Source organism: Macaca nemestrina, chromosome 8 (genome assembly GCF_043159975.1).
Source record: "Macaca nemestrina isolate mMacNem1 chromosome 8, mMacNem.hap1, whole genome shotgun sequence".
NCBI classification, from domain to species: domain Eukaryota; kingdom Metazoa; phylum Chordata; class Mammalia; order Primates; family Cercopithecidae; genus Macaca; species Macaca nemestrina.
The window spans coordinates 130,697,301-130,708,794 of NC_092132.1; the positions used below are offsets into that span (position 1 = coordinate 130,697,301).

Here is an 11,494-nt window from a genome sequence, read left to right on the forward strand (position 1 = left end):
AAGGCTCCCTGGAGGAGGTTCCACCTGACCTGGGTCCTAAAGGATGAGTATGAAGTATTCAAAGAAAGAGCAGGAAGAGGAAAGACACCATCTTCACCAAGAGGACCACCTAAGTAGAAGTGTGATGTGAGCAGGAGCCCAGCACGAGCTGAGAATGCCGAGGCCACCAGTATTGTTAGAACATAAATGTGAGACAGGCAGACAGGAAGAAAGGGCAGAGGAGGTAGAGAAATCTGGAGGGGCTGGTTTGTGCTGGGCTTTGCATGCTGTGTTAGAAGTTTGAACTTTCTCCTATAGACAGCGTGGAGCTTTTGGAGGAGTTTAAGAAAGGGGAGTGACGTGATCAGATCAGCATTTTAAACACATCATCATGGCAGATGTATGAAGGGTAGATTTAACAGGAACAAGACCAGAGGCACAGATGAGTCAAGAGACTGTGACAATAGTAAGGTGAAAAGTAATAAAGACCCAAACATAATGTTTTTAATAGGAATGGAGATAAGAGACAAATCTAAAAATTAGAAAGAAAAGTTGGCAGGTCTTGGTGGTGATTTAGATACAGCGGGCATGCGGGTGGGGGGTGGCATTTGGTGGTGCATGTGGCATTCAAATCACCAGAAACAGAGCTGGTTTAAGAAAAGAATGAGTCTAATGTTGGAGACATTGGGCTGAGGTGTCTGTGGGATCTTGAGTAGGATGTCTAGGAGGCAGCTGAATATACATGTCTAGGGGTCCCCATGGAGACCTGAAGGTGACCTACATCTAGGTGGTAATTGAGGTCATGGGTTTTGATGAGTTCTTCCAGTATGGAGGACCATGGGCTAAGGACAGGACCCAAGAGAACACAAACAGTGAAAAGTTGGACAGAAGGCCATATGCAGCGGCTTATGCCTGTAATCCCAACACTTCAGGAGGGCCATGGTGGATTGCTTGATCCCAGGAGTTCAAGACCAGACTTAACAGCATAGTTCAACCCTGTCTCTACAAAAAACACAAAAAATTAGCCAGGTGTGGTGGCACACACATATAGTCCCAGCTACTCGGGAGGCTGAAGTTGGAGAATCACCTGAGCCCCAAAAGTTGAGGCAGCAGTGAGCCATGATCATGCCACTGCACTCCAGCCTGGGCGATGGGGTGAGACCCTGTCTCAAAAGAAAAAAAAAAAAAAAAGTTGGACAGAAGACAGGGAGCTCCTGAAGGAAATGTTAACAAATGGTTGGAAAGGAACTAGAAAAATCAGGAGACTAATGAGTTCTGAAAGCCAGTGTACAACATTTTCAGAAGGTGAAAGTCATTCATAGTATCAGATTCAGAGGAAAGCTAGAGAAAACTCAGTACAAAAAAAAAAAATCCTTTAGATATGGCTATTAGGGAAATGCCGTGACATTAAAAGAGCAGTGTCAGTCATGGTTTGAGAAGTGGTGAAGGGGGTTTCAAGGTCAAAGGAGAGTTGGGGGAACATCGGTATTATTAGGATGAGAAAGAAGTAACCATGTTTACAGACTGAGAGGAAGGAACTGTAAGGAGACAGAAAGATCAAGGATATTAGCCAAGGTAGGGAAAGAGATGGAGGGGTAGGTTAATGTACCTAAGTGATAGGAGCTGAGGTCAAAAGCACAGACACAGCAGCAAAGCAGCAAAGCAGCAAAGCAGCAAAGCAGGTGGCCGTGGGCCCGGAACACAGGTACACCCTGAAATGGTAGAAAATAACAAGGAAACTAGAGCTGCAGGTACATTGGAAAAGATTATGGGAAGATTTAAATATATTGAAGAAAATCATGCCCTTTGGTTTCCACTTTTCTTGATAAAGTAGAAAGCAAGCCTTCAGGCCTTTGTAGTGATGCTAATCCACAGAGTTGTGTGGTTATCTCCAGCAGCAAACAGGGAATGATGGGTTGTGGAGAGATGAAATTCAACATTGGCTTATTTGGGGATTTTGCAGCCAAGCAAAACTGTGAGAAAGCCTAGAAGATGCATATAGCGGCAGTGAAAGAGTAAGTTTAAGAAACTCAATCTGGGGCAGTTCTGAGAGTCCCACTCAAGAAGATACTGTCCTACAACTCCCAATGTGATTTTAGTCCTGGAAAAGACAAGATTCTTAGAAGCACCTTGCACTAAAGTAAGTTGAGCTTCTTCATGCTAGGCAGACGCTGCTAGTTTTGGGTTGTCCTATAAAGAAGTATTAAACTGGAAGAACTGGTAGGACTCCAGCCAGCTCAGTGGCACAGCATCTCCATGTTCCCTGGCACCTGTGGGGCTTGTTTGCTTGTTTTGCATTTGGGGTTCTCCTAGGGGGCCAGATTAGTCAATGCACTATGCCTTACCCTTCTCCCCACTGCTTTTGTAGCTTTGCTTCTCTTCCAATAAAAGAAAATGTTTCAGCCTTAAAGCTTTTAAATCAAAATCAGTTAATTCCAGGGCTCTCACCCCCTCCTCTTTCACCTTGGTCCATGCCCCTCTGCCTCCCTGCTGACTGAAAACCCCACCTATGCCACCGAAAGAGACTCTCTCCATCAACTTGCCTTGTCTAAAGCTCACCCTTCCCCAGCATCAGTGCTTTCCTTTGTAGCCCTCTAGAATAGAGAGTGCATGCACCCCTGTGCCCTATGCTAGAGCTGGGATATTCTCCCAGATCTTCATTGTCACATTGAAAGTCCCTCCCTGTTGGCCCCCATGCTGTCTGGCTCTACCACTCACTGACTTTTCTCACAGTATTCGTGTCCTGACCTCCCAGTAAATCCCACTACAGTCATCAGACTTCGGCAGCTGGATCACTAGCTTCTTCCTCACCTTAAGCACTGCCGGCATCCCAGGGACAATCCTTCCAACACCCTGGTTTCATTGTCCCAAGGTCAACTGCTCCACTTGCAAAATATTAGCCTCTTAGACCCTGGAGCTCACCTCACCACCTGCAAAACATCCCATACTTGCAGCTTCCTCCCTCTTTTTTCCTACCCTACTCTCCAGCTTCATGGAGCACCCAAGCCCTTGAAGCCTTTCCTCCAAAGCTGTTCACCCTCCTCTGCTTCATCTCCACCCTTGTCTAGACCAGACCCTAAGTGGAAGAATGTCGACCACTTCTCCCCATCACTCTCAACTCCCTTGTCCTGTTCTGAGCTACGCTGGTCCCTCAAGCCCCAGGATCCCAACCATCCATGTTCCCCAGGATTACAGGACTTACTAAAGAAACATTACAGCTGGGGAGATTCGGCATTCCCAATATATTGATTCCATTCTCAGCCAAACCCTCAGGTCTGCCAAGATATCCTGTTATATTCCTGAGTCAGCTCTTTTTCCCCAGTCTCTGCAGTAACGATTCCAACTTTAATACTCTTTTCAAATCCTCTCCACAACAACATCTCCACTCTGAATAAGGTATCTTGCCTCTTATTTCACCAAAAACAGGATGCCTCAGGCAAGATCTCCCTCAACTTCCTAAGTGTTTCTGTACCTACCGCTTCTTCTCCAAGCAGTGTTCTAAGGTTCATTCTTCCATCCACCTTTGCTTTAGAGACTATCCCTGAAACATTAATTATCCCTCTTTTTCTGTGTCTCCTATCTCTATTCTTCCCTCAGATTTTAGCTTATAATTGCATTTAAGCCTCCCTCAACTTTAAAAAAAGAAAATAGTTACTGTGACTCAAGATCCCACATCTAGATGGTGCTCTGCATAGCCAAGCTGTGCAAGAAATACTTTTCATTCATTTTTTAAATCAAAGGAATGCATAAGCACAGCTTTTGAAGTTAAATAATGCTACACGACTTAACAAATTTTAAGATATTTTTCCATAATCCTCGTTTTTCTAAATAACATGTACATTATACTTTAACTTTTTATATTTAAACATTATATCTCCCTAGTATGGAAGATGAAGATCAAGCTCTCTCTCCCAACTGCTCAGCATCTCCCACCAGACACACAAACATCCCTTTTCCCCCTTCCTTCATCCTCTCCATATTGTTATACCATAATTAGTGGTTAATTAATCAATATTCACGTGGCCATGTCTATATATATATATTTCATATATTTAGTGTACTAATGTTTTTTAATTTAGTTTACTAATTTAGTTTTTCCTTGTAAACATTTTGTTTTTACATATTTTTTCCTAATCTTTCTTTCCCTGTTCAGTCCTACACTTTCCAAAAGAACAGTAAAACTCTTCTCAATACAATGAAACACATGAGGAAATCCACCGCTTAATATTTGTGTCTCCTATAATCCCTCCATCATCAGTTCCATATGGAAGGATTACTGCCTAGACTGACTGTCCAGCTGTCATACTGAGGTTTTCCTTTGCTACCATCTGTTAATTTTTTCTTTGCTTCTCCCAGTTTTAGAGAACCCGATTCCTAGATTCTAAGTCTTTCTATTTCTTGGTTTATATCCTTGTTTTGATGGATCGCATCCTACAGTAGCTTTCTGAAAACAAGGGCAGGGAAGGAACATCTTTTGAGACCTTGCAAGTCGACTCTCACTCTTAAATGGTCATTTTGTTAGGGCTATGGCTCTAGGTTGGAAATCATTTTCCCCCAGAATGTTGAAGGCACTGCTGCACCATCTCCAAACTGTAGAGATGTCCTATGCTATTCTGATTCCTGGTCCCTAGTATATAACCCGTTCCTCTCTGGTAGCTTTTACAAACTTCTCTTTATCATTAGGGTCCTGATATTTCACCATGCTGTACTTTGTATGTGAACTGTTTTTCATCTATTATGCGCTAGGTACTCACTGGCTCTTTCAGTTTGGAAAGCCAGGTCTTCAGAAGACTTGAAAACTTTGTTCTCATTTATTTGATAACTAACCTCTTCTACTTTCAATTTTCTCCTTCTGGGCTCTTATTAGTTAAATGTTTGATCTTTTGGACTGATTTTCTCATTTTCTCATCTTTTCTACTTTCCATCACTTTATCCTTCTTTTCTTCTTCTGAGACATTATCTTTCCTCAACATTATCTATTGGCCTTTAAAATTTCTACGATCTGCCAGGCATGGTGGCTCATGCCTGTAATCTCAGCACTTTGGGAAGCCAAGGTGGGAGGATTGCTTGAGGCCAAGAGTTCAAGACCAGCCTGGGCAACATAGCAAAACCCTGCCTCTACAAAATTAAAAGAAATAATAATTAGTATATGTGCTGCCAGAGAGAACACAAATAATAATAATAATTAGCCAGGCATGGTAGTGCATGCCTGTAGTCTCAGCTACTCTGGAGGCTGAGGTGGGAGGATCGCTTAATCCCAGGAGGTTGAGGCTGAGGTGAACTGTGATTGTGCCACTGCACTCCAGCCTGGGCAACAGAGTGAGACTCTGTTTATTAAAAAGAAAATACTAACATATTTTAATTTTCAAAAGCCCTTTCCTGTTCTCTGAATGTTTCTTTACATAAAATCCCATTCTTATTTCATAGATATATTTTCTCTTATCATATGAATAGCATTAATCATTGTATTTTGAACTTTTTTATGCCTCCTACATTGTCTCTACTCCTTTCTTCCATTCATTTATCTGTCAGAATCTCCATGTACACTTACAATCTGCCTCAGTTTTTTGGTGATTCCTGGTTTCTCTTCATACTTAATGATTAGGCACTACATTTAAGAAGTTCATCATGCATGGGCAGAGCCTACTGCCTTATGAGCTTCTCCAGAGTTTAAGAAAGGATCTATCTATTCTGCTAGGCCCTGTGTTTGGGAAAGCCAATCTCCTCACCTGGCTGCCTGTGTTGAGTGGGCTGTAAAGCAGAAGAGGCCAAGGGAACCTTCCTGTTCTGCATGCAAAGTGTCACTTAGTGCCCCTGCTTCCAGCACATGACCTGAGTGCCAGAATTAATCCCCAGGCATGGGGTGTGGCGGGGGGAATGGCAGGTACTGGGGAAGTTGCCTGGTTGCCTAAAGATGGGAGAGAAAATATGGGTATCTAATGGTTCCTTATGCAAATGTTCCCGCAGCCTGCTTTTTGCCCTTTCCCAGTGCCTCCACCTTCAGTGGTACCTGATGCCTCTGATTCCAAGCTTTTCAGAGTTTTCATGACAAGAATGGATTTCTTCCTTCTTGATTTTACCCCCATGCCAACCTCACAGACAGTTTAGCTTTCACCAAAGGAGAAGGAGGGAAAGAGGGAAGGTTGGGGGGGGCGGCGCAGGAAAGAGAAAGGAAAGAGAGGGAAGGGAAGAACTGAGAAGGGAAGGAGAGAGGGAGGGAGGCAGGGAGGGAGGCAGGGAGGGAAAATTTTCTTGAACATCTATTATGTACCAGATTCCATCTGTCCTGGGCCCTTCACATAAATAAACATTGTAATCCCAACAACCCTCTTAGATGGCTACTGGTATCATTACTCCCATCCATCAGACGGTTGAGGAAATACTGCTCAGAGATACTATTGGGTTGGTACAAAAGTAATTGTGATATTTACCATTAGAAGCAATGGCAAAGACCACAGTTGGTTTTGCACCAACCTAATAGATAACTTGCTCAAGGTCATACAACTAGCAAATGTCTGCATTCATACTCAGAGCACTGTGACCCCCAAACCCCATGCTCCTTTCCCCTAATAGAGATATATGGCCCTGGGGACCACGGGCCACCTCTTAAGTCACAAAGTGTTGGCAACCTCTGCCTTTCCTTCACGCAAGGCCAGTTCCGCTGCTGGGGTTGACTCTGGAGGCCCTTCCATCTTCTGGTCCCCCAAAGCTTAGCCAGCCTTCTCAGGCAGTGGATAGAGTATTTTATATTCTCCCTGGAAGGGGACCAAGGCGCTGTGTTCTCAGCTGCCTGGGCTAAGATCTGAAGCTCAGACCCAGCCACTGACGTCACTCGGCATGTCCTCCACTTCCACCAGGCCGTTTATGCTGGCACAGCCCAAGAGCAGGGCTGGCGGGAAGAGGATCAGCCTAAACAGCATTAATAAGAGGCAGCTGGTCTTTAAAAGCTTCCCTGACAATGTAAAGAAACTAAGTCAGATGTTTTTGGAAAGGGTATTTGAATGAATGTGTCTAGCACCTCATCTCTTTCTAGTGCCACTCTTCCTACTTCCTTCCCCACATACTTGCTGCAAGTTTCCTGTGGCTCCTTTCAGCACAAATGGATGATGACCTGATGGGCTAAGGTCAGACACTGGCCAGCATGAGTTAGGGTCCCAGGACTGAGTTGCAGTCAGGGTGCAACATCAAGGCAGGTGCTCTCTCAGGATCACCTAACAAGCACCCTCGGTGCCTGGCTTACCATGCCCTGGTCCCAGGCCTGTGGGGTAGAGTTGCTAAGATGTTTGGGTGAAAAAAGGGTAAGCAGACACAGAAAGTGGGCAGGGATTAGCCTCTTCATGGATTGGCCTAAAAGCTGCACTGGCTACCAAAGTCAAGGCATAGATTATGCCGACAAATGGTAACCTTCCTTCAGGGACTAGAAGAAACTAAACTAAAATAAACTGTGCACCCATCGCACACTGGGCAACATGTTATGGTCTTTTATGTGCTTCAATTCCCATCCTTAATAAAGCCCCATCCATGCTGTCTTCTTCTCAAGCTATTCCAAATCCTTCCCCTCCGCATGGCCAAGTTCTTGCCTCTTCCGTGAAGCTTTCCCCAGTCAACTCCTCCAACAGAGACCTCTGAGATCTTTCAGTATTTTTTATCTACCCAATCCACTCTGAATCACATAGTTTTTGTTGAGGACAATCTGTCCTTTACATTGGCCTATGATTCCTATAGAAGGCCCCATGCAGGAAATTTCTTTTCAAATTCTGTGCCAGAGGAAACTCTCATCATGAACAACTAGCATTCTCTCTCCTTTCTGACAATGAGATCTTTGTAATGGACCATATTTCCTTCTTTGCCTACCAGGAAACTCCAAGCACAGGGAGGGTATAGTTTAGGTTAGGCATTCAGAGAAGGTCTCTACTATACAAGGAAACGGTTTTTTAAGCTGGGACCCAAAGGATGAAAAATATTTAACCAGACGAATACTGGAGGGAGCATCATCCCATTCTAAAACGGCAGCATGTGCTAATGTCCTGAGGCAGAAAAGAACCAAATGCCCAGTGTGGCTGCAGCATATTCAGTAAAGGAGCCAGCAGTACCAACAAGACTCAAGAATGCACTTGAGACCCTCCAAGAAAGGGAGCCAGCTCTTACAGATCCTGTGGGCCATGGAGAGAAGTCTGGCTTTTAGTCCAAGTGTATTGGGAAGCACTTGGAGAGGTTAAGTAACACATTCCATCTTAGTTGGCTTTTCAGCAGCAGAGCCAGGTCTCACCACAATTCCGCCTGGTTCTGAATCCATTCCTTATGGTACCTTTGAAAACTTGAGAAGTTTTATGTGGAGGTCTGGTGTGAGCCAATTTACCTCTTAAGATGATTTCTCTAGCAGCTCTGTGGAAAATGCATTGAAGAGAGACAAAAGCAGAAAGAGAGAGATCAGTTAAGAAACTATTGCAAGCTGCCAGGCACAAGATGATGGCAATCTAGCCTGGATACATCTGTGGTCATAAACGGAAGTGAAGAGCACCATGGCATGTTTTGGGGATGGAATCGACAGAACATTTTGGTTGCATAAAGTACTATAAGGAGGCCAGGCACAGTGGCTCCAGCCAATAATCCCAGCACTTTGGGAGACCGAGGTGGGCAGATCAGCAGAGGTCAGGAGTTCAAGACCAGCCTGGCCTACATGGCAAAACCCCATCTCTACAGAAAAAAAATACAAAAATTAGCTGGGTGTGGTGGTGCGCACCTGTAATCCCAGCTACTAGGGAAGCTGAGGCAGGATAATCGCTTGAACCTGGGAGGCAGAGGTTGCATTGAACCAAGATCTTGCCGCTGTACTCCAGCCTGGGTAACAAAGTGAGACTCCGTCCAAAAAAAAAAAAAAGGTACCATAAGGAATGGCTTCAGAACCAGGCAGAATTGTGGTGAGACCTGATTCTGCTGCTGAAAAGCCAGGTAAGATGGAATGTGTTACTTAACCTCTCCAAGACATAGACCCCTCATCTGCACAATGGGAATAACACCTACCTCGAAGGCCTGAATCAAGTGTTAAAAAACATGACAGCTGGGCACAGTGGGTCACACCTGTAATCCCAGCACTTTGGGAGGCAGAGACAGGCAGATCACGAGGTCAGGAGATCAAGACCATCCTGCCAACATGGTGAAACCCTGTCTCTACTACAATACAAAAAAATTAGCTGGGCATGGTGGTGCACGCCTGTAGTCCCAGCTACTTGGGAGGCTGAGGGAGAAGAATAGCTTGAACCTGGGAGGCAGAGAGTGCAGTGAGCTGAGATCGTGCCACTGCACTCCAGCCTGGTGAGAGAGCGAGACTCCATCTCAGAAAAAGAAAGGAAGCATGATGTGCTGCAAGTGCTTCAGAACACAGCATGAACCTGTTGAGAATCTGTTTCTACAGACTGGGCTGCACCAGCCTGGGGACAGGGATAAGAGGCCTGCAGAGACGTGACCTCGTGGCAATGGGAGCCGAGGCTCAGCCACCCCATGGGCTCAAGAGGCCCCTGTGCTTGTCACCCCTTTTTTCCCGAACTTCATTTTCTTAGAAATTCTACCATAGGAAATGATACTTTCAGACCCCAGAGGAGGGCAAGTTCTAGTCCCCAAAGAGCACTTGAGCAGGAGGTGACACAATAACCTCAGGAGGGCAAGTTTACCGCAGTGAGAAGCTGGGAAGTAAAATTAACTCTTTAATGAATATTTTGCAGTGTCTTCTTTCTACGAAGTCCCCTCTTTCTCCCTCTCTCTCTCTCTCTCCCTCTCTCTGACTTCTTTCTTTTTCCTCCCGTGCCCTCCTTTTCCTTTCCCTTTTCCTCTATAGTCATGGACTCTGGAGATCTCCTGTCCCCAGTGTTAGGACTCAGGACCAAGAAAGCCCACCTCTGTTTATTCTCCACCCCTCTTTCCTCAGCAGCTCACAGCTGAATTCTCTAAGGTCAGTGAATTCTCTAAGGAGAAGTTAGCCTCTGAACTCTAATTCTCTCTTTCTCTGCTAGGAACCTAAAAAGTTCGATTTCACCAGCTTTCCCCGCAAATTTTCTACGGGCGTAGGGCCATTGGCTATAGAATTCAGCGTCTTCAGTACACCAGACCAAAGCAGTTGCATAATGTTCAGCCAGGCTCCCAGAAGCCTCACAAAGCCAACCTTCCAAAATAGCCCTGGTGAATGAGCCCAAATAATATGTGAAACTGTATCAGGGCTGCTGTGCTCAGAAGCCTCACACAGAGTGGGGAGGGGCACTCACCAGACCAAGCTGCTGACCGTCGATATCTTCTCACCGTCATGGGCCGATTAGAAAGGGATTAAGATTAAGTGGACAGGGGGCAACTCCAGTGCATGAGGCCGGAGCGTGACGAGAGGAGAGCAGTCAGCTAATGATTAAGCCCTATGATCGGACCCAAGCAGCCAACACACCGAACCCTCAGAGATGGCCGGGATTCCTGTTCTGCACTTCACCTGTGTTGCTCTCACGTGTGTCCCCACAGCTCCATCATCATTTCCTCTTGGTAGATGGAGACACCAAGGCTCAGAGCTGCTCAATAGCCTGCCCAATCCACCATCACTTGTCTCCTTAAAGGCATACTCGGGGCCACAAGGGCTACCAGCTGTAGTTAAGTCAGATGTCACAGGTGCAAACCAGGCTAAGCTGCTGCGCTCCAGAAGAGAGGCAAGGAGGTATTCCCAGAGAGATCGGCTCTCAGGAAGGAGGTATTTGGATCTGTCTCTGTTTAAAGTTCTCTGTGGCACTGGTTTTAATGCTGCACAATTCTAGCTGTTGAATAACAGCTCAGAGAGCAGGGCAAACAAAAGGAGAAACTATGAATACAGTGGAAGCCCCTGGGAGCTGCAGGAGGAAGTCATGCACAGTGCGGCCAGGTATCCCACCTGCAGGCACTCTCGGCTACCCCAGTTGCTCCAGCAGAGGGTGCTGCTCATGGTCCCTGCATGGACCCCAAACCTGGCTCTTCATGCTGCAGCTGCCCTGTTGCCAACAGGCCTCTCTTCCATCCAGCCTCCCTCCTGCGTCTGCCAAGAAAACAAAGGCTCAGGGACAGGACCTGCCTCAGGGTCCCACGCCCTTACCCACAGCCTACCTATGTCCTCCCAATCCACTCCTAGCTTTTCTGTGCCAACCTCAGTGGGATATATACCCCTTCCTTCACCCAGGCACGGCCATCAAAAATGCCTTCCTGAGCCCTGGTTCCTTTTGGTGCTCTAGTTTCAAATCCTACTTAACTCTTTCAGCCCCTAACCTTGCCCATGTTGTACTCAAAAATATCATTTAACATCCCAAGTGTCCATGTCAGATGAATGAATAAATGAGGTCTACACATACAGTGAAATATTATTCAGCTTTAAAAAGGAAGGAAATCCAGGCAGGGTGTGGTGGCTCACGCTTGTAATCCCAGCATTTTGGGAGGCCGAAGTGGGCAGATCACTGGGGGTCAGAAGTTTGAGACCAGCCTGGCCAACAGGGTGAAATCCTGTCTCTACTAAAAA

General features: G+C 45.8%; 1 protein-coding gene across 1 annotated transcript in view; it reads right to left on the minus strand.

Moving 5' to 3' along the window:
• LOC105482052 (ADAM metallopeptidase domain 28) overlaps positions 1–10,336 on the minus strand; it is a 596,506-nt gene extending 586,170 nt beyond the window's left edge. Inside the window, exon 1 of the mRNA XM_071068485.1 lies at positions 10,239–10,336. The gene's annotated coding sequence lies outside the window, so the exon portion shown is untranslated. The remainder of the gene's footprint in view (positions 1–10,238) is intronic.
• Between the last annotated feature and the right edge of the window lie 1,158 nt (positions 10,337–11,494).